The sequence below is a fragment of the Rhinoderma darwinii genome, chromosome 1, assembly GCF_050947455.1.
Source record: "Rhinoderma darwinii isolate aRhiDar2 chromosome 1, aRhiDar2.hap1, whole genome shotgun sequence".
NCBI classification, from domain to species: domain Eukaryota; kingdom Metazoa; phylum Chordata; class Amphibia; order Anura; family Rhinodermatidae; genus Rhinoderma; species Rhinoderma darwinii.
The window spans coordinates 476,655,318-476,682,527 of record NC_134687.1 but is presented as its reverse complement, the minus strand read 5'-3'; the positions used below and the strand labels follow the sequence as shown (position 1 = coordinate 476,682,527).

Sequence of the window (27,210 nt, the reverse complement as noted above, 5' to 3'; positions counted from 1 at the left end):
GTTTAATTTTTTTTGTCGACGGAGCTGTATGAGGGCTTGTTTTATGCGAGACGAGTTATTGTTTTTATAGGTATCATTTTTGGATACATGCGACTTTTTAATCCGTTTTTATTCCAATTTTTGGAAGACAAAGTGACCAACAACCAGAAATTCTGGCATTGTTTTTTAGGGTTTTTCTTTACGGCGTTCACCGCGCAGGATCAATAACAATTTTTTTTATAGTTCAGGCCATTATGGTAGCGACGATACCAAATATGGTTTATTTTTTTTCAATAATAAATGGCTTGATAAGCGGAAAAGAGCGATTATGTTCTATTTTATTACATACAACTTTTTTTTTTTTTATTCCCACTAGGGGACTTGAAGGTCCAACTGTTTGATTTATTTTCTAATACATTGCACTACTTATGTAGTGCAATGTATTAGATCTGTCAGTCATTCACTAGCAAACAGATTAATCGGCTTACGTAATGGCAAACCAGGTGGCCATTGTTAGGCCTCCTGTTGCCATAGCAGCCGTTGGTACTCCTGCCATCGCATGACAGGGCCGCCGATATGCTACAAACCACTAAGATGCAGCACATTTTTAAGGGCGTTGTCTACTTAGCTCCTGGGATGAGTCCCGCCTAGCTGTTAAGATTTAGGCCTCAGTTCCAAAAACAAGTTGCAAAAATAGCACCACAGTTGAAATATTTTTTTATTAATCATATTCATTGTATAATTATTTACAGTATATAGAGAACACTACAAACTTTATTAAATATGAAACATACGTAAAAAAGCACTAGTCCTTCTCAATTAATTAAAATATCAAAAAGTTAATTTATTTCCGTAATTCAATTCAAAAAGTCAAACTCATACATTATATAGATTCATTACACACAGAGTGATCTATTTCCAGCATTTTTTTATTTTAATGTTGATGAATATGGCTAACAGTTAATGAAAACCCAAAATTTTGTCTCTCAAAAAATTTGTATATTAAAAAAGCCCAATTTCAAAAATGATTTTTAATAGCGAAATGTTCGCCTACTGAAAAGTTTGTACAGTACATGCAGTCAATACTTCGTCGGGGCTCCTTTTGCATGAATTACTGCATCAATGCGGCGTGGCATGGAGGCGATCAGCCTGTGGCACTGCTGAGGTGTTATGGAAGCCCAGGTTGCTTTGATAGCGGCCTTCAGCTCGTCTGCATTGTTGGGTCTGGTGTCTCATCTTCCTCTTGACAATACCCTATAGATTCTCTAGGTTTAGTTTGCTGACCAATCAAGCACAGTGATACTGTGGTTATGAAACCAGGTATTGGTACTATTGGCAGTGTGGGCAGGTGCCAAGTCCTGCTGGAAAATGAAATCAGCATCTCCATAAAGCTTGTCAGCAGAGGGAAGCATGAAGTGCTCTTAAATTTCCGGGTAGACGGCTGCGCTGACTCTGGACTTGATATAACACAGTGGACCAACACCAGCAGATGACATGGCTTCCCAAACCATCACTGACTGTGGAATCTTCAGACTGCACTGCAAGAAACTTGGATTGATGCCGCTCCACTCTTCCTCCAGAAGCCGGGACCTTTATTTCCAAATCAAAATGCAAAATTTACTTTCAGCTGAAAACAGGACTTTGGACCACTGTCAATAGACCAGTCCTTTTTCTCCTTAGCCCAGGTAAGATGCTACTGTAGTCTCAAGGAATGCGACTGTTGTAGGCCATGTCCTGGATACATCTGTGTGTGGTGGCTCTTGAAGCACTGACTCCAGCCACAGTCCACCCCGGATTCTTGAATTGCCTTTACTTGACAATCCTTTCAAGGCTGCTGTTATCCCTGTTGCTTGTGCACCTTTTTCTACCACACCTTTTCCTTCCTCTCAACTTTCCATTGATATACTTGGATACAGCACTCCGTGAACAGCCAGCTTCTTTAGCAATGTCCTTTTGTGGCTTACCCTCCTTATGGAGGTTGTCAATGACTGTCTTCTGGACAACTGTCAAGTCAGTAGTTTTCCCCATAATTGTGTAGCCTACTGAACCTGACTGTTGAACCATTTAAAGGCTTAGGAAACCTTTGCAGTTGTCTTGAACTTTTACCCAATATTAAAATTTTCTGAGACACTCAATTTTGGGTTTTCATTAACGGTTAGCCATAATCAAAATTAAAAGAAAAAAAATTTAAAATAGCACACAGATCCCATCTAACTCCACTTGTATGCTTTAAATGCCACACCATGGAGGCCAATCTCCACGATGGTCTCTGGGCCTGCGCTAACATTCAGACTTTTTGGTCCCGTATTAGAGCATACACAACTCAGAACCTCATGAACTAGTGACACAGCACTTTGGGCAATTTTTGGCTATATGGACCCGGACACACACAGATGCTCCCAAGGGACATATAGATTATTACATTATATGGCAGCGGCGGGTACGAAGGTCATTTTACAGACCGGGCTACACAAGACCCCACCATTTAAGCTTCATTGGATAAACGCTCATATTTATTCAAGATGGATTGGATAGAGGCTTCTCTCCAAAAAGAACTCCAAGTGCAGCAGTTCTTTGCCACATGGGAAACATTAATCTCCCTACTTGCTCAGAGAGTTATGACGGATATTAGAAACTGCTTTCAGCACACTATTTGGTTTCAGGAACAGGTACTTCTAGGAAACACACCAGTGTGAGGGTGCAGGGGTTCTGGAGTGATTGAGGCGTTGGTGGGAGTCGTGCACTCAGTTGGCATCTTCTCTTCTCTCACACGCTTCTGCAGAGTTTACAGTGGCAAAGACGGAGATGGGCGGTCGGCTGGTCCCCGTCCCACCACCTTGTCCATGGCTGCATTGGACTTTAAGAGGAGGAGAGGCATGCTTTCTCTTTTTGTATGCCATCAACGCAGCAGGGGATTTTGCTCTGAAAACAGGCTGACTTGTTTGTTTGTCGTCGTCGCCCCCCCCCCTTCCCCTGACTAATACTAGAAGATATCCTGATTGATTGCTGTGTATTCTATAAACCCCTGTAATCTCATGTAACCAAATTTGCTTCTGGGGATTCCCCCCCCCCCTTCTTGTTGTTTTTATTTTCTCTCCTTTTTATTCCTGTTCCCAATATTTGAAAAAGTTTAATAAACAAAATTGGAAAAAACAAAACAAAAAAAAAATTAAAAAAAAATCCTGGAAATAGATCACTCTGTGTGTAACGAATCTATATAATATGAGTCTCACTTCTTGAATTGAATTACCAAAATAAATTAACTTTTTGATTATATTCTAATTCATTGAGATCGACTAGCATGTGAAGAGATAGAGTGGTCCATCAATAATAGGTTACAAGAAAAATGTTCTTAATATTCATTTGTTTCGCCTGAAAGTGATATGCAATTATGACTTATACATGCGTATTAACCCTTTCAGGACGGAACTCCTTTTGGCCTTCAGGACCAGCCCCATTTTTTCAAATCGGACGTGTGATTTTATGTGGTAATACCTCTGAAATTCTTTTACCTATCCAAGCAATTCTGAGACTGTTTTCTCGTGCATATTGTACTTTATGTTTGTGGAAAAATGTGGTCAATAAATTCATTGCTTATTGGTGAAAAACGCCAAAATGTAAAAGAAAATTTGCAAAAATTATGTTTTTTTTCTAATTTTAAATGTATCTACTTGTAAAACAGATAGTAACTATTTTGTGTGGTATTACTATTTCAAATATCCCATATGTCTACTTTGTATTTGCCTCGTTTTTCGAATATTTTATTTTTCTAGGACGTTACAAGACTTAGAACTTTAGCAGCAATTTCTCACACTTTCAAAAGGCTATTTTTCAAGGACCGCTTCAATTCTGAAGTGGCTTTGAGGGCCTTATGTACTAGATAGACCCCATAAATCCCCCCATTTTAAAAACTGCACCCCTCAAAGTATTCAAAACAGCATTCAGAAAGTTTCTTAACTTAAGGCGTTTGACAGGAATTAAAAAAGTAGAGGGGAAATTTACAAAATTTTATATTTTTTGCCGAAATTCATTTGTAATACATTTTTTTCTGTAACACATTAGATTGTACCAGTGAAACGCAACTCAAGGTTTATTGACCAGATTCTGCAGTTTTTAGAAATATCCAACATGTGGTCCTAGTGTACTAAAGGACTGAAACACCGTCCTCAGACGCAAAGGAGCACCTAGTGGATTTTGGGGCCTCCTTTTTTTAGAATATATTTTAGGCACCATGTCAGGTTTGAAGAGGTCTTGTTGTGCCAAAACAGTGGAAACTCCCCAAAAGTGACACCGTTTTGGAAACTACACATCTCAAGGAATTCATCTAGGGGTATAGTTAGCATCTTGACCCCACAGGTCTTTTGCTATGTTTATTGGAGTTTGTCTGTGAAAATGAAAATCTACTTTTCTTCGAAAAAAATATAATTTTGTTACATTTTTACAAGGAATAAATAATAAAAAAGCACCCTAAAACTTGTAAAGCAATTTCTCCCGATTACGACAATACCCCATATGTGGTAATAAACTGCTGTTTGGACTCAAGGCAGGGCTCAGAAGGGAAGGAACAATATTTGGCTTTTGGAGCTCAAATTTAGCTGGAATAGTTTTTGGGTGTGATGTCGCATTTGCAAAGCCCCTGAGTTACCAAAACAGTGGAAACACCCTAAAACTGACCCCATTTGGGAAAATACACCCCTTAAGGAGTCAACCTAGAGGTATAGTGAGCATTTAGACCCCACAGTTTTTTTGCAGAATTTATCAGAAATAGGCAGTGAAAATGAATATCAACATTTTTTCCACAAAAATTTTGATTTTTTTTAATTTTCACAAAGGATAAAGGAGAAAAAGCACCCCAACATTTGTAAAGCAATTTCTCCCAAGTACGGCAATACCCCACGTGGTCATAAATGCTTTTTCATTAGAAAATTAACCATACAGGACTGATCAATTTTTGCTTTTTCATTTTAGTTTTTCCCTCCCCGCTTTCCAAGAGCCATAACTTTTTTCTTTTTCATCAGTAGAGTGGTGTGAGGGCTTATTTTTTGCGGAAGGAGTTGTAGTTTCTAGTGACGCCATTTGAAGTACCATTTAATGTACTGGGAAATTCTTTCCAGGCTGAAATTGGAAAAAGCTGCGATTCCCCCATTGTTTTGTTTTTTGGGTTTAGTTTTTACGGCTTTCACCGTGCGGTAAAAACGACAACTTTAATTTTTTCTGAGACTTAATACGATTAAGGCAATACCAAATTTAGAGAAGTTTTTTTAAAAAATATTTAACTACTTTTACAAAGTAAAAACTATTTGTTAAAAAAAACAAAAAACGTTTTGTTTCAACACATTCCGAGAGCAATAACATTTTTTTATTTTTTGGTCGATTGAGTGGTGTGAGGCCTTGTTTTTTGCGTGATGAGCTGTAGTTTTTATTGGTACAATTTTTTGGTACATACAACTTTTTGATCACTTTTTACTACATTTTGCTAGTTTTACATTTTTTGTTTTACGGCGTTCACCGTGCTAGTTAAATAATGGTATATTGTAATAGTTCTGACTTTTACGGATGCAGCGATACCAATTTTGTTTATTTTTTAATCTATTACATTACTTTAGAGGGAAAATGGAAAAGGGGGTTGTTTTTGGACTTGAAATATATTATATAATTTTTTCACGAATAACAATTTAATTAACTTTTTTTTATTTTATTTTATTTTTTTACACATTTTTTTAGTCCTCCTAGGGGACTTGTACAATGCACTGCAATCATGTACAGCTAATGTCCTGCAGTATATTGTCATTTCCATATATAACCCCCCGCACCACGACATGCTATTAAGTTGTGGTGCGCGGAGGGGTTAATGCGCAACGGATGGTACAAAGTGAAGACTAAAATTTTCCACTGATATGCCATTTTAATGCACAATAAGTTGTGCCCAGTTTGTGCCACTGAAGACAAATACCTCATACAATGTTGAGCGGGTTCTCCCGGGTATGAAATGTCATATGTGGACGTAAGCTGGTGTTTGGGTACGCTGTAGGGCTCAGAAACGAGGGAGCACCATTTGGCTTTTGGAGCGCAGACGTTGCTTGGTAGTACTACGGTTTGGAGTTTTGCTGGTATTTCAGTTTATAATGTGGTGGTATATGTAAGCTGGGCAGAGTACATCATGGCATAATAAAAGGGTATAATAATGTGGTAAATAAATAATAATTCATAGATATGTGGCCAGTGTCACACTGATAAACGGTGCCCAATCTCATCTGCTTTTGGAACGCTCTGCACAATTTCTGTCGCTATATTCTGAGAGCCAGAATGTCTTTATTTTTTCACCACCGGAGCTGTGTGAGGGCTTATTTGTTGCGGGGCAATCTGTAGTTTTCATTGGTACAATTTTAGGTTACATGTGATTTTTTTGATCGCTTTTTATTAGATTTTTTAGCACGCAGTGACAAAAATAATTCTGACAATGTTTTTTGTCTTTTTTTTTTTTTTTAAGTGTTCACCGTGCGCTATAAACAACATTTTACTTTATTCTGCGGGTCGTTACGATTACAGCGATACCATATGTATATAGGTTTTTTTTATGTTTTGTGGCATTTGCACAATAAAAATCACTTTTCTAAAAAATACATTTTTTGTGTCACCATATTCTCAGAGCCATAACTTTATTTTTAAAGTAAAAAAAGGTGTGTAAAGACTTGTTTTTTTGCAGGACGGGTTGTAGTTTTTATTGGTACTATTTTGGGGTACATGCAACTTTTTGATCACTTATTATTCTAGGGGTGGTGACCAAAAATTGATTCTGGCATTGATTTTTTTTTTTTGCGGTGTTCACCGTGCGGGAAAATTAATATTATAGTTTTACAGTTTGGGTCGTTATGAACACTGTGATACCAAATATGTGTACTTTAACGGTTGCATTTTTTCCCTATAATAAAAGACTTATTATAGGAAAAAATATTTTTTTGTTTTTGTAACTTATAATTTATTTTTACACTTTTATAAAGCATTTTTTTTACTTGAAGACCTGCAGCTCTGATAGGTAGTGTAATGTATTACAGCAGCTAAGTAGTGTAATGTATTATAAACGGTCAGTGTGATGCTGAGAGTCACACGGACAGGAAGCTTATGAGGACCGGCCTCCGGCTGGTCCTCATAGGCTTCCGTGCATGGCAGACCCGTGTATGGCCTAAGGTTTTGCCATGACAACCGACGGCAGAACCCGCAATCGGTCCCCGGGAAAGTTTGTTGTAGCAATAAATGATTCAAAGAGAAAATAGGTAGTACTGTGGATAGAAAAGTTTGTTAAATTGATAAAGGGGAATTTTTGTGGAGGAATTAGCCTTTGGCCTCAAGCACACATCCGTTGCCAAATATATGGCCACAAATCACAGATCCGTGAAACACAGACCGCACACGTATGGCTTCCGTGTGCAGTCCCTTGTTTTAACGGACCAACGAATAGAATGGCCGAGACTGATCAGTAAAAAACGTTCAGGAATAGAACCGGTTCTATTTTTGGCGGAACGGCCACACAGTTCCGCTAAAAAAACTGAAGTGTGCATGGCCCCATAGAAATTAATAGGTCAGTGTGCTATCCGTTAAAAAAAACAGATAGCACACTAAAGTATTTCACCGAAGTGTGCTTGAGGCCTTTAAGTCATGCTGCAGTTCTCACTTTATGAGAAGAGTCAAATCTTCTAGAAAGATCTGTCCAGTATACCACAATTCTCTAAGGCCTTATTCACAAAACAGTGAAAAACGGCTGTGTAACGGCCGTTCTAAAAACAATGATGTTCTATGGGTGTATTCACACAGCCGTTTTTTTTTTTAACGGCCTGTGAATAATGGGCGTAAAAAAAATAGGACATGACGGCCCTCGTATAAGTCAATGGATCAGTTTTTAACGGCTGTCAATACATGTAACAACCGTTAAAAACGGATCTGTGACATGGGAATTGGCAAGGGAACTACTAGTTCCCTTGCTGGCTATCGGCGGCTCAATGACACTCACTGATGCAGCGCCGACCTCTTCGGGTGTGGTCTCCCGTTTTCACGGATTCTGCGAAGACGACGTCATTGTGCCGCCTTCGCAGATCGCGTGAAGACGAGCTGCATTGGTGAGTGTCATAGCGTCGCCGCAGATTCCGTGAAGACGAGAGGCCTTACCTGTAGAAGACAGCTCTGCATCGGTGAGTGTGTGTGGCATCATCTACAGGGAGGTGTGTGTGGCATCATCCACAGGGAGGTGTGTGTGGCATCATCCACAGGGAGGTGTGTGTGGCATCATCCACAGGGAGGTGTGTGTGGCATCATCCACAGGGAGGTGTGTGTGGCATCATCCACAGGGAGGTGTGTGTGGCATCATCCACAGGGAGGTGTGTGTGGCATCATCCACAGGGAGGTGTGTGTGGCATCATCCACAGGGAGGTGTGTGTGGCATCATCCACAGGGAGGTGTGTGTGGCATCATCCACAGGGAGGTGTGTGTGGCATCATCCACAGGGAGGTGTGTGTGGCATCATCCACAGGGAGGTGTGTGTGGCATCATCCACAGGGAGGTGTGTGTGGCATCATCCACAGGGAGGTGTGTGTGGCATCATCCACAGGGAGGTGTGTGTGGCATCATCCACAGGGTGGTGTGTGTGGCATCATCCACAGGGAGCTGTGTGTGGCATCATCCACAGGGAGCTGTGTGTGGCATCATCCACAGGGAGGTGTGTGTGGCATCATCCACAGGGAGGTGTGTGTGGCATCATCCACAGGGAGGTGTGTGTGGCATCATCCACAGGGAGGTGTGTGTGGCATCATCCACAGGGAGGTGTGTGTGGCATCATCCACAGGGAGGTGTGTGTGGCATCATCCACAGGGAGGTGTGTGTGGCATCATCCACAGGGAGGTGTGTGTGGCATCATCCACAGGGAGGTGTGTGTGGCATCATCCACAGGGAGGCTGTAAATAGTGTCTAGGTGAACTCGTGACCTTCCTTTGGGTGCTTTCAGGGGGCTGGGACAAAAAAAAGCCTGACCAATTAAAATCAGGTTTTTTTAACGGCCATGAAAAACTGATGCAAAACGGATGTCAAACGGCCATTAAAAACGGACAGACGGACTGGAAACGGACTGGAAATGGATGAAAGGTTAGAGACACACTGATGCAAAATTAATCAAATCTGTTTTTATTAACAAAAAGTACAATAGATAGCATTACAAAATGGCATACGACAATGTACCAACAATACATGTTTTGGTGAAAGTGACAAGAACATTGTATATATAAATATACCTTCTGACTAGAGTACAATAGCAAAAATCAATTTTTGAAAAAGGAGATGTACACTGGTTGTCCAGGCATAGGTCTATCACTGCTTTCCTCAATTTAGTACACAACTATGTCAAATGAACGTTGCTATCCGAAAAGCGTACATTTAAACTAAAAAAAGAATTAAATAATATACAAACAATGACTTATAACACCATGAGTAAAAGACAGAGGAGAGGTAGAGAATAAGACAGAAGGGGGGAAGCATGGAAGAGGATGGGAGATACCTAGTAACGTAAGTGAACGACATGACAAGCTAAGATGCAGTTCTAATTAAATTATCTCTATGTTGTATCCAAGGAGACCACATCTTTATAAACGAGTCATAAGTACCATCTATGCTGTCGGTCAATTCTTCCAAGCGATATATTTGATTCACTTTATCAATCCATTGCGCGCGGTAGGAGGAGCTATTTGTAACCAGTGTAAAGGTATTAATGTTTTTGCCGCAGCCAGTAAATGTGTGTATAAACTTTTCTTGGATAGGACTATATCAGGTGAAGGAAGCGCTAAAGCGATAATCGCTATGGTCAACTTGATGTGTGTACCACAAACTGAATTGACATAAGTTTCAATCTGTGCCCAAAAAGTTTATATCAGTGAACAATGCCACCAAATGTGAGAAAAAGAGCCTCCTTGAGACTTACATCTCCAACAGAGATCAGAGTCCGCTAATCCCATTCGGTAAAGAGCTACTGGAGTTTTATACCATCTAGTAAGCAACTTATAATGATTTTCCTGCAATTTTACCCACCTTGAAAATCCATGAGAATGAGCCAAGATAAAGTTTCTCTCCTGCTCAGACAGCTGCAGCCCGAACTCCAACTCCCACGTAGACACAAAGGATGGCAGATCCGTCATGTCAGGTGCCAAAAGTTGGGCGTAAATACTCGAAAGTTTGTGTTTCATCAAACTTATGTGTAGCCAGATATTTTTCAAACCATGTAAATTCTCTATTTATCATGTGTTTTGCTAAAAATTGTGAGCAAGCTACTTGTATATTGTGCAATTGAAGAAAATTAAGCGTCCGGGCAGAGGATGGCATCAGAGACTGGATCTCTCCCGCTGTAGGTATCCTGTTCCCTGACATAAATTCCGCAATCCGTACACTAGAAAAACTTTTCCAGAGATCTGAACCAGAGTTAATTGTAAATGATAATAGTTTCGGCAAAGCCGCCACCGGTGTCAAGGGTGACGGTTGAGGAACCACTTTATTTGTTAAACCACACTTTGCCCATACAGCTAGAGTTCCTTTTAATAGTGGATGGGATTTAGACCCGATGTCCTGTTCCGTTGGCACTCATAGTTGAGCATAAAAAATTTCCACAGAGTGTAAGGATGACTGATCAAACCCCACTGGATCCCCCACAACGGAGGCCATATCTAACCATCTCCTTAAGTGAAAAGCTTTATAATAACTCTCTATGCTAGGAAGTCCAAGGCCTCCATAACGTTTTCCCCTCGATGAGGAGACGGTACGAAATACGTGGTCTTCTCTGCTTCCACAAGAATACGGAAAAAGGGGACTGAACTTTCTGGAAAAAAGATTTAGGCAAATAAATGGGAACCATAGTCATAGTGTACAGGAGCACTGGGAGTACGTATGTCTGAAGCAGATTTTTCCATCCTATCCATGAAATATAAGGGATATTATAAGAAGCTAGTAAACCCTTAAGCTTTTTTAGGAGAGGTATGTAGTTTAAAGCATATAAGGAGCATAGATCTTTAGGTAATTGAATACCGAGATATTTTACGTAATGGGAAGGCCATGAAAATTCTGAATTAGCTTCTAGTTCTTTCGCTTGTTTCAGCGGTAGGGATATATTAAGGATTTCAGACTTAGTATAATTTACTTTAAAATTAGAAATAGGGCCATATTTGCAAAAAATATCTAAAATAAACGGAAGAGCATATACTGGGTTTGTAATGGTAAGTAACAGATCATCAGCAAAGGTGTGTACCAAATGTGGTTGTGAGTTTACAGATATACCCCTAATGCGCTCATCCTGTCTCATCATCTGCAAAAGGGTTTCTAATGTCAATATGAACAGAGTAGGTGAGAGGGGACATCCCTGCCTGGTGCCATTACCAAGAGGAGGGAGACAGAACCCCGTTCACCCTGATCCTAGCTGAGGGTCTGCTATACAACGTGAAGATTGCTTTTATAAAACGGTCTGGAAATTTAAATTTAGTTAGAGTGGATGCCATGAAATCCCATGCCACCCTATCAAAAGCCTTTCTGCGTCCGTACTCACAAGAACCATAGGTATTTTAGAGTCATTTGCTTTCTGAATGGAATTCATCAGGCGAATGGAATTATGTCTCCCCTCCCTCCCTGGCACGAATCCCTGTTGGTCCGGGTGGACAAGATTAGCCAAATATTTATTCATTCGAGTTGAAAGCCGTTTAGCCTAAATTTTCAGATCTAAGTTTAAGAGCGATATAGGCCGGTAACTTGAACATAAGATAGGGTCCTTACCATCCTTAGGCAGTATGGTAATATAGGCTTCTAGGGATTGTGCTGTGAAGTCTTTGCCCTGGAGTAGTTGATTAAATGCATTAACCAAATGAGGTAACAAGATGTCTTTAAATTTCCTAAAATACTTAATAGTTAGTCCGTCCGGACCCAGGCTCTTCCCTGAGGGGAAGGATCTCAAGATGTTGGACACTTCTTTAAGTGTAATTGGTTTCATGGCACCCCCAGCCTCGTCGTCAGAAAGTATCGGAAGTACTAATGGGTCTAAAAAATCCTGAATTTTCTTTGGTCTTAAACGACTCGAAGTTTGTGGGGGCAGTGGAATATTGTACAAGCCCGAATAGTATTCACTAAAAGCTTCTGCAATATCCGTGGTATTCGTGCATTTAGTACCAGCTGAATTTCGGATAGTATTAATAAAAGATTTTTCTTTTCTCTTTTTAATAAGTGCCGATATTAGTTTTCTGCCTTTATCACCATGTGCATAGAGCTTCTGACGATAGTACATTAGATTCGCTGCACCCTTTTTATACAATGAATCTTTTAACGGAGTTCTAAGAATGGTTAACTCCGTCTGTAAGGCTTTACTTGAAGAACATTTATGCAATTTGTCAAAGGCTGCAATTTGCCAGAGTAAAGACGAGATTTCCTTTTCTCTATCTTTCTTTACCCTTGTGCCTAAAGATATTAAGATACCCCTAATATATGTTTTATGGGCTTCCCACACTATAGTTGCTGATACCCCTTCTGTGACATTCACCTCAAAATACGATTGTAAAGAGTCCGTCAAGGACTTAACCTGCTCTGGGTGATCCAGAAGGGTCTCATTCAACCTCCACGTCCATTCTCTAGCAGGCAAAGCAGACACAACTAAAGTGGTAAACACTGGTGCATGATCTGATAGTCATCTGGCCAATACTAGCAGACTGCAAGGTTTGTACAAAATGAGCATGTATGAGCAGATAATCCAGTCTCTGATGCGATCCATGAGGATGAGAATAAAATGTATAGTCGGATGTCAGAGGATGTAATATTCTCCAGGTATCCAGCAAATTAAGTTCTTGCAATTTACACAATAATTTTCTACGGCCTGCTTTTGGTAGAGTAGATTTCTGTGTAGAGGAATCGATCTCTAGGTTAAGCGTTAGATTCAGATCACCTCCTAAAATAATTGGCCCTTCAGCAAAAGCACGTAGTTCTAAAATATGAAGTAGCCATGAGACTTGAGATGTGTTAGGTACATATAAATTCGTTAGTGTACATGGTAATGTTCCCATTTTACCTTTTATAAATAAAGCTCTGCCATCCCTCGAGTCATGGCTAGCTGACCAAATAAATGGTAAGTCCTTGTGAAGTGCAATGCAAACTCCTCGCGAAGCAAAGCCCGAGCTGCAGCTATGGAACCAGGAAGAAAAGAAATTAGTAGGTAATTTTGGTACTCTATCAACCTTAAAAGTGAGACTCATGTAAAAAAGCTATAGACACTCGTTCCTTTTTTTTTTTTTAACAACGCTAGTACTGGATTCCACTTCTGAGGGGTGTTCAGCCCATTAGTATTATACGTTACCAACTTCACGGTCACCATTTTATTACAGTTTGCTGCTTTGCCACATTTCTAAAGGTATCTTGTGTGACAAGAAGAAACATAGGATAATGGGGGAAAGAAAGAAAAAAGGTGGGAAAAGGAAACGACAGAAACATGTGAAATACATAAACAATACAGAGCTGCAGCTTATTGATGACCTAGTTGGCAACCAGAATCGTTTAATCAAAGAAAAGAAGATCTGAAATCTAATGCCAACGCACCGCTGCATGGGGGAAGGAGTAAGTTACTGAGCCGGGGCCTAGCTCAGATCCATAAGAGAATATTTATATGGAAGCTTTCTATAAAAGGCACTACAAAATAAAAAGAGTAGACCTGGTTGCAAGAAAACCCAACACTTTTGGTCAAGTTCTGTAAGTAGTTCTAAAGATCAAGGAGCCATACATAGCCAATAATAGCATAAGCAAATCATTCTGTTAAATCTCACAGAAGACCAAGAAATATGGCTCATTCATCTTGCTCAGAAAACTCGCAACCAAGCAACCCTGCGCCATTAAGCCTGAGAGTTCCTCCAGGTTTACAATCATAACCATTTTTCATATAACAGGACATGAAACGGGGAAAAAAAACAGTACAACCAGTAAGGACAATATCAGTTATCCAGAACTACAGTAAAAGAAAGTTACTGAATGATGAAATACAGATCACTGTACAGTACTAGAGAATTCAAGTGGTGACATCTCCTGATGTTGCTGCGCGCGACTTCTTTCCTCTTGGAGATCTCTGCTTGGAATACACCGACCACGGTTCCATCTTTGGTAGGTCTGGAAGAGTAATGTCTGTTTGAGCTGGCAGCCATGATGGTATATGTAACGGCGGAATTCCCAGACGTCCCTATATTTCCTCCAGATCATCTGGTGTATGGATCAGGATTCGTCTTCCTTCTTTAAGTATAGCCAACCCGAAAGGCAAAAAACAAGTTTTAGGTAGTTTGACATCTCGTAGTTTCGCGAGCAACGGTCGCATTATATGCCGTTTTGCCAATGTGGACGCTGCTATAGCCTGGTATAATTGTAGAGAGGATTCTTCAAATAACAGACTCTGTTGCTCTCTATTTGCTGATCGAATAGCCGCGGTGTCTACGTAACTTAAGAGTCTGCATATGACATCTCTTGGTGGATCAGTAGGTTTTGGTTTGGGGCGTAGTGCTCTATGGATGCGTTCAATCACCACCTTGCTGACCCTCTCTTCACCCAAGAGTGAGGTAAAAATTTGCCGCGCAACAGAGGGCAAGGGAGACCTTTCAGCCGAATATTCTTTCTGCGGATTCTATTTTCCATATAATCAGAGTAAAAACTTTGTTTAGCTGCGACTCTTGCGCCTGTAACTTATGCCCCACTGAGTCAGAGTGGTTCACCGCCTCTGATACTACTGATTCTAGATGTTTAAGTCTGTGCCCCATAAGCTTAAAATCTGACCTGAATTCGGTTAGTTCCTTCATCACCGGTGTTCTGGCTCGGTGAAGAGATTTCTTTAAGAATGACTTGGTAATCAGGCCAGATTGCGTGGCTGAAGTGTACGCTATTGCTCCACACATGCGGTCTGTATCTGAATCCTCTGAAGCGGGATACGGCACCATCTTGGCTGCTCCGGATTGTAAATCCTTCTTTTGAAGGAATTTTCCCAGGTCCGCTTGTTGCTTTTGCGATCCTGGGGTGCCAGAGGTATCTCTGGTTTTGTCTTTCCCAATTTTGACCATCGTTATGATGTTGTGCCTCGATAATTCGAAGGATCCAAGCCGGCTTGTGAGGAGCACTAAGTTATGCTGCCATCACGTTCAGCGGTCAGGCTAGTTGATCAGTTTTCAATGGACATTTTTTTTCACTGTCGTGTGAATATAGCCTAAGAATAGTGTAATGCTGCTGTGCAACCTAAATAGCAGCAGACTTTAAATGGTTGGGTATGTCGTATTGCTAAACACTAAAGTATGGTTTCCTGAACTTAGACCGATAAGTCCTGTTTCACAACGTATATTGCAGTAGCTTCCAGTGTATGCAGCTACTAGCCAAATTGCCCAGATATATTTGCGAATCGCGTTGTGAAAAATGTTTGCCAGAGTAGTCTTGGCTGAGTAAATACTAGCATGAATAATTGCAAAAATCCTCTTAATGCAACATTATCCAGGGTTTATTGTGGAAAGAAATGGCAAAATGACACTTATGTCTATTGATTAATTTATGCTGTAAAACTTTAGACTAAATATACATTTATTACATTGTTAACAATTTGGATATTGGGAACAAATAACATTACTATAGAGTTGTACTGCCAGTGGGAGGGTTGTAATATTATGCAGACACCTGGGTGTATTAACAGGTTTTAGGCATAGTGAGGATTTGGCTACAATTTTAAAAAAAAATTAGGAAAAATGTTCTGCTATTACTGCAACATGTGACTACAATATAAAGGCTCATGCACATGACCATATTGGTTTTGCGGTCCACAAAATCACGGGTCCGTTGGACCGAATAAATACCCTTGTTTTCCGTGTGTCATCCGGACTCACGGATCCACAACAATTCACCTGTATTGGTGAATCCGCAAATCCGAACCGTAAAATTACTTGTCCTGAGTCTTTGCGGTCCGGATTCGTAGCCCCGCATCGACCTGTGTAAATCACTGTCACGTGCATGGGACCATATAAAAGAATGGTTCTGGAATTCATCCCCAAAAATGCGGATAAATTGCGGCCGCAAAAATACGGTCATGTGCATGAGGCCTAACTCAACTACCAATGATATTTTCACTGGAAAACAAATTTGGCAGAATAAAATCGATAAAACGCTATATAAAACAATTGCTTGAAATTATTATCTGGCAGAATCAGATATTACAAAATAAATCTCTGTGTTTAGTGTGTAGTCAAATTCAATAAATCCTTAGTTATACCCTAGTACAGCATAATCTGGACTATTGCAAGAGTAGAAGACTGAGAAAGTTTAACCGATGGATGTAACTGCTTTAGTTTCATTTGTCACGGTCTTTCTGGAGTATTTTTGCACTTAAAATGTAATTCTATTCTTCTCTAAGGCCCTGTATAGAGTTTTTTTGCAGGCAGAAAAATATGCCTCGAAATTCCTTCAGGAATTTTGACCTGCCTGCAAATTCTTGCCGCGATTTTGGCCTGTGTCTATTGAGCGCAAAAAACGCAGCGAAAAACGCTTTCAATGTGAGGTCAGAGGCAGGACTGCAGCAAGAAAGAGCATGGCGCTTTTTTTTTTTTTACTGCGAGTGGCTAAAAAACGTTGTGGGAAGAAAAACACCTCCGCCTCCCATTGGAATCAATATGAGTCTGTTTCGCCCGTTTTTTGTCACCGATTCCGACACGGTTTCCGAATCAAAAAAAGTGTGTGTGAACTGGGCCTAGCCCATCTAAAATGTTTTGTATTATGGCATCTTAAAAGCCATATAATGCTATATTAAAATAATTTCACCATGCAATAATTTTTGTGTGTGTGAAGGTGTTCGATGGATTAACATGATAGTAAACATCAAAAATGTAGAGGAATTCAATTGAAGAAGAATCTATAAGTAAAATTGATGGGGGGGGGGGGGATTTAACAGGCTCTGTCACCAGATTAGAAGTGCCCTATCGCCTACATAATGTGATCGGGGCTGTAATGTAGATAAGTGGTTTTTATTTTGAAAAACGATCTTTTTTGACCAAGTTATGAGCAATTTTAGATTTATGCTAATGACTTTCTTAATAGACAACTGGGCGTGTTTTTACGTCTTACCAACTGGGCGTAACCAATCAGCATTAAAGTAAAAACACGCCCAGTTGTCTATTAAGAAAGTCATTAGCATAAATCTAAAATTGCTCATAACTTGGTCAAAAATGATCGTTTTTCAAAATAAAAACCACTGTTCTCTACATTACAGCGCCGATCAGATTATGTAGGAGACAGGGCACTTATAATCTGGTGACAGAGCCTCTTTAATGCAAGTTGTCTGTCGTCCCACTGGCTGACAAATTTACTACAATTTATTCCAGAAACTGGCGTCAATTTCCCTTTGTGGCGCACAGACAGCACAAGTTTGTGGGTTTCAGAATAAGACTCGCTTATGAAATGCCAGACGTAAAGTGCGGAGAAAAAGTATTTGCCCCTCACCACAATTCGGCTATTTTTGCCAATTTGTCATTTAAAATGTTTCAGATCATCCAACTAATTTTAACATAAGATAAAGACAACACGAGTAAACGTAAAATGCAGCTTTTAAAATGATCATTCCGTTTTTTGAGAATAAAGATTTATTTAAAAACCTATATCACCCATGTAAAAATGTAATTGTCCCCCTAAATCTTCTAACTGGTTGTGCCATCCCTGGCAGTAACAAATACAATCAAACGTTTGCAAAAATTTAAGAGGAGTCTTTTACATCGCTGTGGAGGAATTTTGGCCCACTCTTCTTTGCAGAATTGTTTTAATTCGGCTACATTGGAGGGTTCTCGAACATTCTTCTTCAGGATTTCCTGATAAAGAGCAGAATTCATGGTTCCAAAAATTATGACAAGTCATCCAGGTACTGCAGAAGCAAAGCAGCCCCAGACTGGCACAATACTACCCCCCACCATTTCCATGTTTGCCTGTTGCTATGATGTTCTTATGGTCTAATGCAGTGGTAGCCTTACGCCACATGTAACAAGACACAAGTCTTCCAAAAAGTTCTGCCTTTGACTCATTAGTCTACCGATTATTCCAAAAGACTTCGGGGTCATGTAGATGTCTTTTGGAAAAAAAAATGGAAGACAAGCCTTTGTGTTTTTTGGTCACTAGTGGTTTGCGCCTTGCAACTCTCCCATGGGTGCAATCGATCATGCCAATACATCGAACACCTTCATACAAACAAGTAAGGTCTACAGTTCTTTACATGTTGGTCTCGGTTCTGTTGTGACCTCCTGGATGAGTTGTCCATGCGCTCTTTATGAAATTTTGGTAAGCGGACACATTTGGGAAGGTTCACCACTGTTCCAAATATTTTCTGTGTGTGGATAATGGCTCTGACTGTGGTTCGCTGGGGTCCCAGAGCCTTAGCAATGGCTTTGTAACCCTTTCCAGACTGGTTGAGTTCAATGACTGTTTCACATCTGTATTTGAATCTCTTTAGAACGTGACATGTGCTGCTTTTTTTTTTAATGTATTTAAAGTTTTTATTCAATTTTCAAACATAGAAAAATTAGGGATACAAAAGAAATAATTGGGGATAGGGGTACAATATATTCCTCTCATGTCAGATCACACAAAGTATTGTTACAACAGTATAGTGCAGTCATTCCAATATAACCATGTTGCGTGAATACCATAAACGCACATTGGAAATTGAGAGAGATAAATATGAACATACACCTATTGGCACACATTCACATGACATGTAGCTACATTAACGGTAGGTAACCAACCGGTCCAGAGAAGAAAAGAGCGGACAGAAGGAGAATGGAAAAAAAAAAAAAAAAAGGGGGGGGGGGGGGGAAGACTCACCTCCCACCCCCCACCCCCACAGCGCACCAAACCAGCAAGATCCTAAGCATCCTCAGATCTACCTCGAGCAGACGCACCCAGAAGCCTCTGACAGCTGTCAGATTTGCAGAAAGAGAACCAGTAAAAACAGGTTTTGTGAAATTGAACTGCACGGTCAGGCGATGAATGAAGCAATTCCTCCATCCTCCGAAGTTCAGAAGATCTCCAACAGGCCGGGATACAGGCCGGGATACAGGCCTTTGCTGCATTCAACAGATGACATGTGCTGCTTTTTGTGACCTTCTAGCTGGCTTCACATTGCCAGACAGGTTCTATTTAAAGAGGCTCTGTCACCAGATTTTGCAACCCCTATCTGCTATTGCAGCAGATCGGCACTGCAATGTAGATTACAGTAACGTTTTTATTTTTAAAAAACGAGCATTTTTGGCCAAGTTATGACCATTTTTGTAGTTATGCAAATGAGGCTTGCAAAAGTCCAAGTGGGCGTGTATTATGTGCGTACATCGGGGCGTTTTTACTACTTTTACTAGCTGGGTGTTCTGACGAGCATCAGCGTTTGCAGGTAAGTAGCTACATCGACTTACCTGCAAACGCCGATGCTGCTGCAGAATCATCTGTAGCCTCTGGTGCCGATGTGTCCTCGCTCGTCTGACACGATGCAGGACCTGTGAGTGACGTCACAGCGTGATCTCTCGAGAACACGGCTGTGTCTGCACTGCCAGAAGCTGGGCGTTGTGAAGAGAAGTGGATGATACTTCTCGTCAGAACGCCCAGCTAGTAAAAGTATTAAAAACGCCCCGATGTACGCACATAATACACACCCACTTGGACTTTTGCAAGCCTCATTTGCATAACTACAAAAATGGTCATAACTTGGCCAAAAATGCTCGTTTTTTAAAAATAAAAACGTTACTCTTATCTCCATTGCAGCGCCGATCTGCTGCAATAGCAGATAGGGGTTGCAAAATCTGGTGACAGAGCCTCTTTAAGTTATGTTTAGTTTCAACAGGTCTGGAAGTAATGATATGTAAAACCTACAAAAGTATCCTCACATATAATAAACCAGGGCGCCTCCAAATACAATTGAGCGAAACAGATGAAAATAATGCCCACAACGGTGTATTAAAAAAAATACATTCCAAATTTTATTAGAGTCACATATATGTACAAAATAAACAAACAGGAGAGCAAGGCAAAAAGATTGTATGGGCCACCACTACAGTCATGTGGACCGCAAACCCCAGGTGCCTTGCCAAGTCCTACACAAACACTCAAGTGAAGGAACTAGAGCCTGCCCTCGTATCAGTAAGGCCGGATTTACACGAGCGTGTGCGTTTTGCGTGCACAAAAAACGCGGCGTGCAAAAGGCACTTAACAGCTCCGTGTGTCATCACCATATGATGGGCGGCTGCGTGATTTTTGCGCAGCCGCCATCATTATGACACTGCTTGGATGTTTGTAGACAGTAAAGCACGTGGTTCTTTTCTGTTTTCAATCATACTTCTTACTGCTGTTGCGCGAATCACGCGCGTCCCACGGAAGTGCTTCCGTGTGGTGCGCGTGATTTTCACGCACCCATTGACTTCAATGGGTGCATGATGCGCGAACAGCGCAGAAATATAGGACATGTCGTGCGTTTCAGGCAGCGGACACACGCTGCGTGAAAATCACAGACTATCTGCACGGCCCCATAGGCCCGTGCGACGCACGTGAAAATCACGCGCGTTGCTCGGACGTATTACACGTTCATGTAAATCCGCCCGAAGTATGCCCTCTTTCAGTGATTTTACCCTATATATAGTGTGACCACGTGGGGACAAAATAGCTCAGGGAATTGCTATCTTTGGGGTAAGATGGTTGGCACACTAGAAAATCTCACTCCTACCCAGTGGTTAAGGTTGACAACTGGCTGCAACCAGCTTTATTATCTTCAGACATGGCAAAGCAGTTTTACAACACAGTGTAATATAGACCATGGCTGTCCAGCCTAACTAAACAATTGCTTCCCTCGCTATCAGGGTGAAAGGTCTACTGCCCAGCACCTTTAACGCTGCAGCCATTTTTCTGATTTTCACTCCCCACCTTCCAAAAGCCGTAAGTTTTTTATTTTTCCATCAATGAGGGCTTGTTTTTTGCGGGACGAGTTGTAGATTTTCAGGGCACCATTTATTGTACCATAGAATGTAGTGGAAAATATTTGTGGGGTGGAATAGGAAAAAAAATACCAATTCCTCAATATTTTGGGGGGGGGGGGGGGGTTTGTTTTTACAGCGTTTACCATGCGGTAAAAACTGCATGTTAACTGTATTCTGCGGGTCAATACCGTTCCGGTGATATCAAATTTATATAGTTTTTTCTAATGTATTTCTAGTTTTACAAGGAAAAAAAATTATTGTTAAAAGGGAATGTGTCGCTAGAAATTGTTTTTTTTTTTTTTTTTCAGTTAAACAATTAATATTTCTCTCTCTCTTATAAATATACAAAAATAGAAGAAATTGGAAATGCTTTTTCACAGCACCGTATGTGTCTCCATGCTAACAGACAACATAACTGAGTAGTCTGGTCCTGCAATCCTAATCCATTCCTCTGTCCCCTACATACATTCAGTAAGATCTTCTTTTCATACTTGCATTGTGGCTTCTGTTTATAACTGAAACCACTGTCCCACAGCCACTGTTTGCCGATACCGCCAGCACCCAACAGCGCCTTTGACCTACAATGGTGTACGTAATTCACGGTCCGTGATTGCGGGCACGGTCGGCCACGGACAGTCATCCTTATTTGCGGACCGTGCTCCCATTGTAAAGTATGTTAGATCCATTGGGACAATATGAAAAAAATGGTTGCAGGGAAAAATTGTGAAGAAGCCTTATTTAAATAGCGCTGCGACTCATTCGCATCCCAGTAGTCGGGCCCCACTGGGGTCTAAGATAATGGTGGAAAAACTTCTTTAACCTGAGGCTACATTCACACGAGCGTGTCACTTTTGCGCGCGTAAAAAAATGCAGCATTTTTCTTGCGTTGCAGTGCCATGTGACATCCATGTACGGTGCGCGTTTGCGTTTTTATGAGCCTGACGTGGGTGGTGCCAGTCCCCACTCTAACTGCCTAGATGGCGAGGTTGCTTTTGACCGCGGCACCTAAGTGGATAAATGTCCAGGACTGTAAATACAGTAAAGTGTCCGCTGTATGTTAGAGCCGACACCTGTTGAGTATGGAACGGGCTTAGCCCGTGAGACCGCTCCATACTCCCCCTTTCAGTTACGACAAATGTCGTGAAGGGGTAGCCTAGTTTAGAAAACACTTTTTTTATTTACCCTATAGGGAAGTCTCTAGTAAATGGAGGGGGGTCCACCGTACAGGATGCTCATCGCTGGACCGGAGTGGAGAGTTGTTACAAAGAGAGTCTCACTCTGGTGGACTGGTCCTGTCCTGCATTACACAGACAACTTATTGATACGGATAGGCACTCTGTAATGCTAAATTTTCCCTGTGGTGGCGCTGCATGTGATGTCGTGTGTCCTTTTCTCTAGATATATTATGAAATCGAGCACAAGATCTCGCCCTTGGATTGTACATATATACACACTCATAAGGAGTAGATAAAAGCAGTTTTCCCTTTCAACCACTGCGGTCACCATTGCAGTAGATACAACCATAACTCCAAACTTTCAAGTATCACAAAGAGGCGGAGTATTTTTTTTTTTTAGCAGAAACAATAGCGCAGTCGACTACTCTGTTGTTTCTGCTAAAAAACGGAAACCTTACGGAACGGAAACAAACAGAAACCAATTGCAACGGAAGCATTACCATTGAAATCAGCAAATCTGCAAGTAATACGCAACGTGTGCATTCAGCCTTAGGCAGAATGCACACATTGCGTGTTACGTGCAGATTTGCCATGCGTATTTTCATGCGGCAAATCTGCAGCACAATACAGTACCAGCAAAGTAAATGAGATTTCAAGAAATCTCATCTGCACGGTACAGATTTTATCTGCGCATAAACTGACCTGCGGTGCGTATTTTAAAATCTGCGGTATGTCAATTTATCCTGCGTTTTCGCTTGCGAATTGTGTCTGACCAATTCTAAAGAAAAACGCACCAAAACACGCAGCATAAAACCGAACCTATTTCCGCAAAGTTTAAAAACCGCACCTTAAAACGCATAACAACAAACGCACCTGCGGTTTTGGTGCGGATTTTCCGCAAATTACGCAACGTGTACATGTAGCCTTAAAGTCCCTTTGTTTTGGAATCGTTGGGTGTTACATTATCTTCTGACATGTTGCAATGACACAGTTTTAGACAACTAAAATTTGTAAATCTACATTAAGGGGTTGTCCACACACGACAGAATTGCTGCAGCAATTCCGTTGAAAAACGCAGACATGCCGCTCCAGTAAAAACGCAGACATGCCGCTCCAGTAAAAACGCACCATTTTACGGCAGAAAATGGTGCGTATTTTGCAGCGTGTTTCACAATGTTAGGAGATGGAGACATCTCCTGAAAAACAGCAATTCTGCCCACTTTCCGTAGCAGGAGTTGACATGCTGCGGTCCGGAATTTCCGCACCGCGGGTCAATTTCTGCTCAGAATTTTTACGCAGCGTGTGGATGAGAACTGTTAAATCCACTACTGTATTCTGCTGCGTTTTTGCCGTCCTAAATTCTGGCCGAAAGATTCCGCAGCGTGTTGACAAGCCCTAAGGCCGGCTTCACACGCTGCAGGTTTTGTTGCAAAAAATTTCTGCCATTAAATATAAGTTGCATTCATCTGAATGTGGTTGTTTATGCAGCAGGTGCATGGATTTCTACAAGTTCCATTCAGGGGAAAGGAACGGATTTTCAGTTGCGGAGATTTCTGCAACAAAATCTGCTGCGTGTGACTGCGCGCTTAGATATTTTTTTTTTATAGAAGTCATAGATAAGTGCACATTTGTTGAGAGATGCAGAACATATTTATTAGATACAATAAAAAAAAAATTTGAAAACAAGAAATACGGAACTCTATTTACTATTTGCAACACACTCACCCCCCTGAAGTGCCCCCCGCAGTAGTGCTGAGGTTCCATTCTCCACCGAGCTCCTACAGTGGTCCTGTGCCGCTGACCTCAATTACTGGCCTCAGTGGTGACGTTGCTATGAATATGACCGCGGAGGCCAGCCATTAACTGCAGCGGCACTTGACCGATGTACAGCACGTGACTGCTGTAGGAACTTATTGGACTGAAGCGGCGCAAACAGGACTCTCACCCTGGCGCAGAGGGCACTTCAGGAGGGCATGTAATACCATCCCCTGCCAATTATGAAAAGTCCAGGATAATCCCTGTAATATCTCCCATGAGAATGTTGCTTTCCACTGGATAAACGTAGTTACATCCTTATGACCCTCAACACTGCAATAATAGTTTATGGAAGGAGACCAAACATCTATCAACAATTCTGCTGCGTCCAGATCATTAGATCAGTGGTTTAGAAACTTCTGAGAACCCCAAAGGAAAAGTCTGCACTTATCAACGACCACAGTGAAAAACAGAATTCATCCAAGCCGAAAATAATAATAATAATAATAATAATTAAAAAGAGCTCAGTCATTTTTTTTTACCACACACATAGACATCACCACTACTACAGCAGTTGCTCCCTAGCCGGCTGGTAAAATGAGAACATACATAAGCTCCTACCTGGAGGTCCGATCAGGCCTCAAGCACCTTATATCAGGTATCTCCCAATAACACCTAGGGGTATGTTCACACGCAGTGACCAGAAACGTCTGAAAATACGGAGCCGTTTCCAGGCGAAAACAGCTCCTGATTTTCAGACGTTTTTGTAGCAACTCGCGTTTTTCGCTGCGTATTTTATGGACGTTATTGGAGCTGTTTTTCAATGGAGTCAATGAAAAATGGCTCCAAAAAGTCCCAAGAAGGGACATGCACTTTTTCGTGGGCGTCTTTTTACGCACCGTATTTTGACAGCGACGCGTAAAATGACACCTCATGGCAACAGAAAACCGTAAAATCCATTGAAAGCAATGGGCAGATGTTTGTAGGCGTAATGGAGCCGTTTTTTCAGGCGTAATTCGAGGTGTAAAACGCCCGAATTACGTCTAAAAACAGTGCGTGTGAACATACTCGTAGGAGCGCCGCGGCCCCTTCAAAACAGCTGATCGGCGGGGGTGCTGGTAGTCGGACCCCCACCGATCAGCTATTGATGGCCTATCCTGAGGAAAGGCCATCGATTTCTCATGACTGGATAACCCTTTAATCACCAGTAGCACTGTTATATATTTCATACTAAACTACTGAAATCTGATTATTTTTATTGACAATTCAACCTGCTAAAAGATTTCATGCCAACCACAAAACTTGGCAGGAAAAACGCCAAAACACAGTCTAAGCAGCCATTAAACCTGATGCTCTATAGACGTCATAGGAGCCACATATCCATAGAGAATTCCAGGAGGAAAAGCCGCCCGACATTCTGTTTATAGCACGGAGGACGGGGAATTCAGGTCATTATTCCCTCAGGCTCTCATTTATTTCCATTTGTGTGTTCATTAATGAACATGTCAAAGCCATAAAAGGAAAACTAAACCACTGAAAAGCGGAGAGTTTAGCAACTTACCGCCTGGCAACGCCATCTAGTAATAAATATCTGTGTTGTGAACTACCATTAGATTACATGCAGGAACGATGGATTATTAATCCAGGGCTGCAGGATGGAAATGTCACTTATATAACATAAAAATCCTGGGCGGAATATAAAAATGGGCAATATGGCAGAAAAACAACATAATACAATATGCTATTGGTTTTCTAAAGGTCTCGGAATCATGTTATATAAGAGAACTGTGTGTTCCTCAATCTAATAGCAGAAATCCTGAGCAGTAATGTGGATTACATACTACGTAAAGACTTAATCACATTACAGGATTGGCTAGCACCATGGATCTATGCGGTGAAGGGTGTGTGTGTGTATATATATATATATATATATATATATATATATATATACACACACACATACATACACACAGGCACATACATATATATATATATATATATACACACACACACACACACACACATATATACACATACACACATATCAATGACTAATGCATTGGAGCATATTGAGGCTTTCTAATACACAGAGAAGCCTATATAATGACATCCTTATATCACAGATCCCCGGCTATCAGAGATGTATGTGGCTCTGAATGGTTCACAGGTCTGTGATGCCCATCTTTATGACCAGCTTAGACAATGGCACATAAATGGCAGACGGGCACTGGATGTGATGCCAGCCCAGCACCCCATGCTGCATCATGTTTACACATAGGATGTAATGAGAATGTAGCAGCACAGGCTAGTGATGAGCTGTACACGGGGGAGGCTGCCTGCACGGAGGCGCATTGTGAATAGCAGGGATGCACCTACCTCAGGGTGTCTAGCAGTGGGCGCCCTTCTCGCCCGTTGTATCCAGCCACACACAGGCCTACACAGTGCCGGTCTCTCAGTGTACACACAGCGTGAACACCCCCGGGAAATCCGTGCACCCCATCCCGCAGCACCGGCTACACACAACCGGCCTCCAGTATTGTACGCTCCTTCCTGCCGGGGCAGGCTCTCATTGCAAGGCAATGACAGTGCTCGGTTTACCGAACCCCCGCTGCCGTGTTTTGAGAGAGGTAGCGCGGTTTATTCGGACACGGGGGACTGGTTTGACAGCTTCGGTATGAATAGAAAGCCTGGCCCACTGTGCTGACACGGAGGCTGCATCACATTCCCTCAGTGAGGCTGGGGAGGGGTGCTCAGCACACGGAGCATAGTTGGGTTACAGAGCCATCTGCTGGCTAAGGCCGGGCATTACACAGATTATTTCTCGGCGCGCGTCCCCTATTGGCAATACACGGAGTCGCAATTTATGCTAATACAAAAAATAAATACATTTGGAATTTTCTGGTTTTATGCAAATAATACCTAATCCTTGGTATATTCTCGTTTTTATCCAGAGGAAAGTTTACTTCAATTGTATCTAGTATAGGCAACTGTCTGTGAGATAAAGATACAGTGCATCAAACTATCAGGACAGCAAAGACGTGTGCTGCAATGTAGAGGATTGCCCAGGCTGGAGAGAATTGTAGCAAATTATCAGATGTGAGAAGTAGTAGGATGTTTATATCAAGCGTTTCTGTCACCATTTTTGCTCCTATTTTCATAAACGCAGCAGAACCACACCATTTTGTAATAACCGCTACTGAAACAATGCAAATAAACACTTAGGTTTTTACAGATTTTAATCCCTTCCCGCCTTGTTCCCGGGCTTGTTTTTTACGGGACAAGTTGTAGTTTTT

The 27,210-nt window shown here is 41.3% G+C and overlaps 1 protein-coding gene across 8 annotated transcripts in view; it reads right to left on the bottom strand.

The window, feature by feature from the left end:
- The window catches only part of PITPNM2 (phosphatidylinositol transfer protein membrane associated 2), a 352,986-nt gene extending 326,354 nt beyond the window's left edge, over positions 1-26,632 (bottom strand). For all 8 annotated transcript variants that reach the window (XM_075834044.1, XM_075834086.1, XM_075834087.1 and 5 more), the window contains exon 1: positions 26,294-26,632. The gene's annotated coding sequence lies outside the window, so the exon portion shown is untranslated. The remainder of the gene's footprint in view (positions 1-26,293) is intronic.
- Positions 26,633-27,210: the final 578 nt, after the last annotated feature.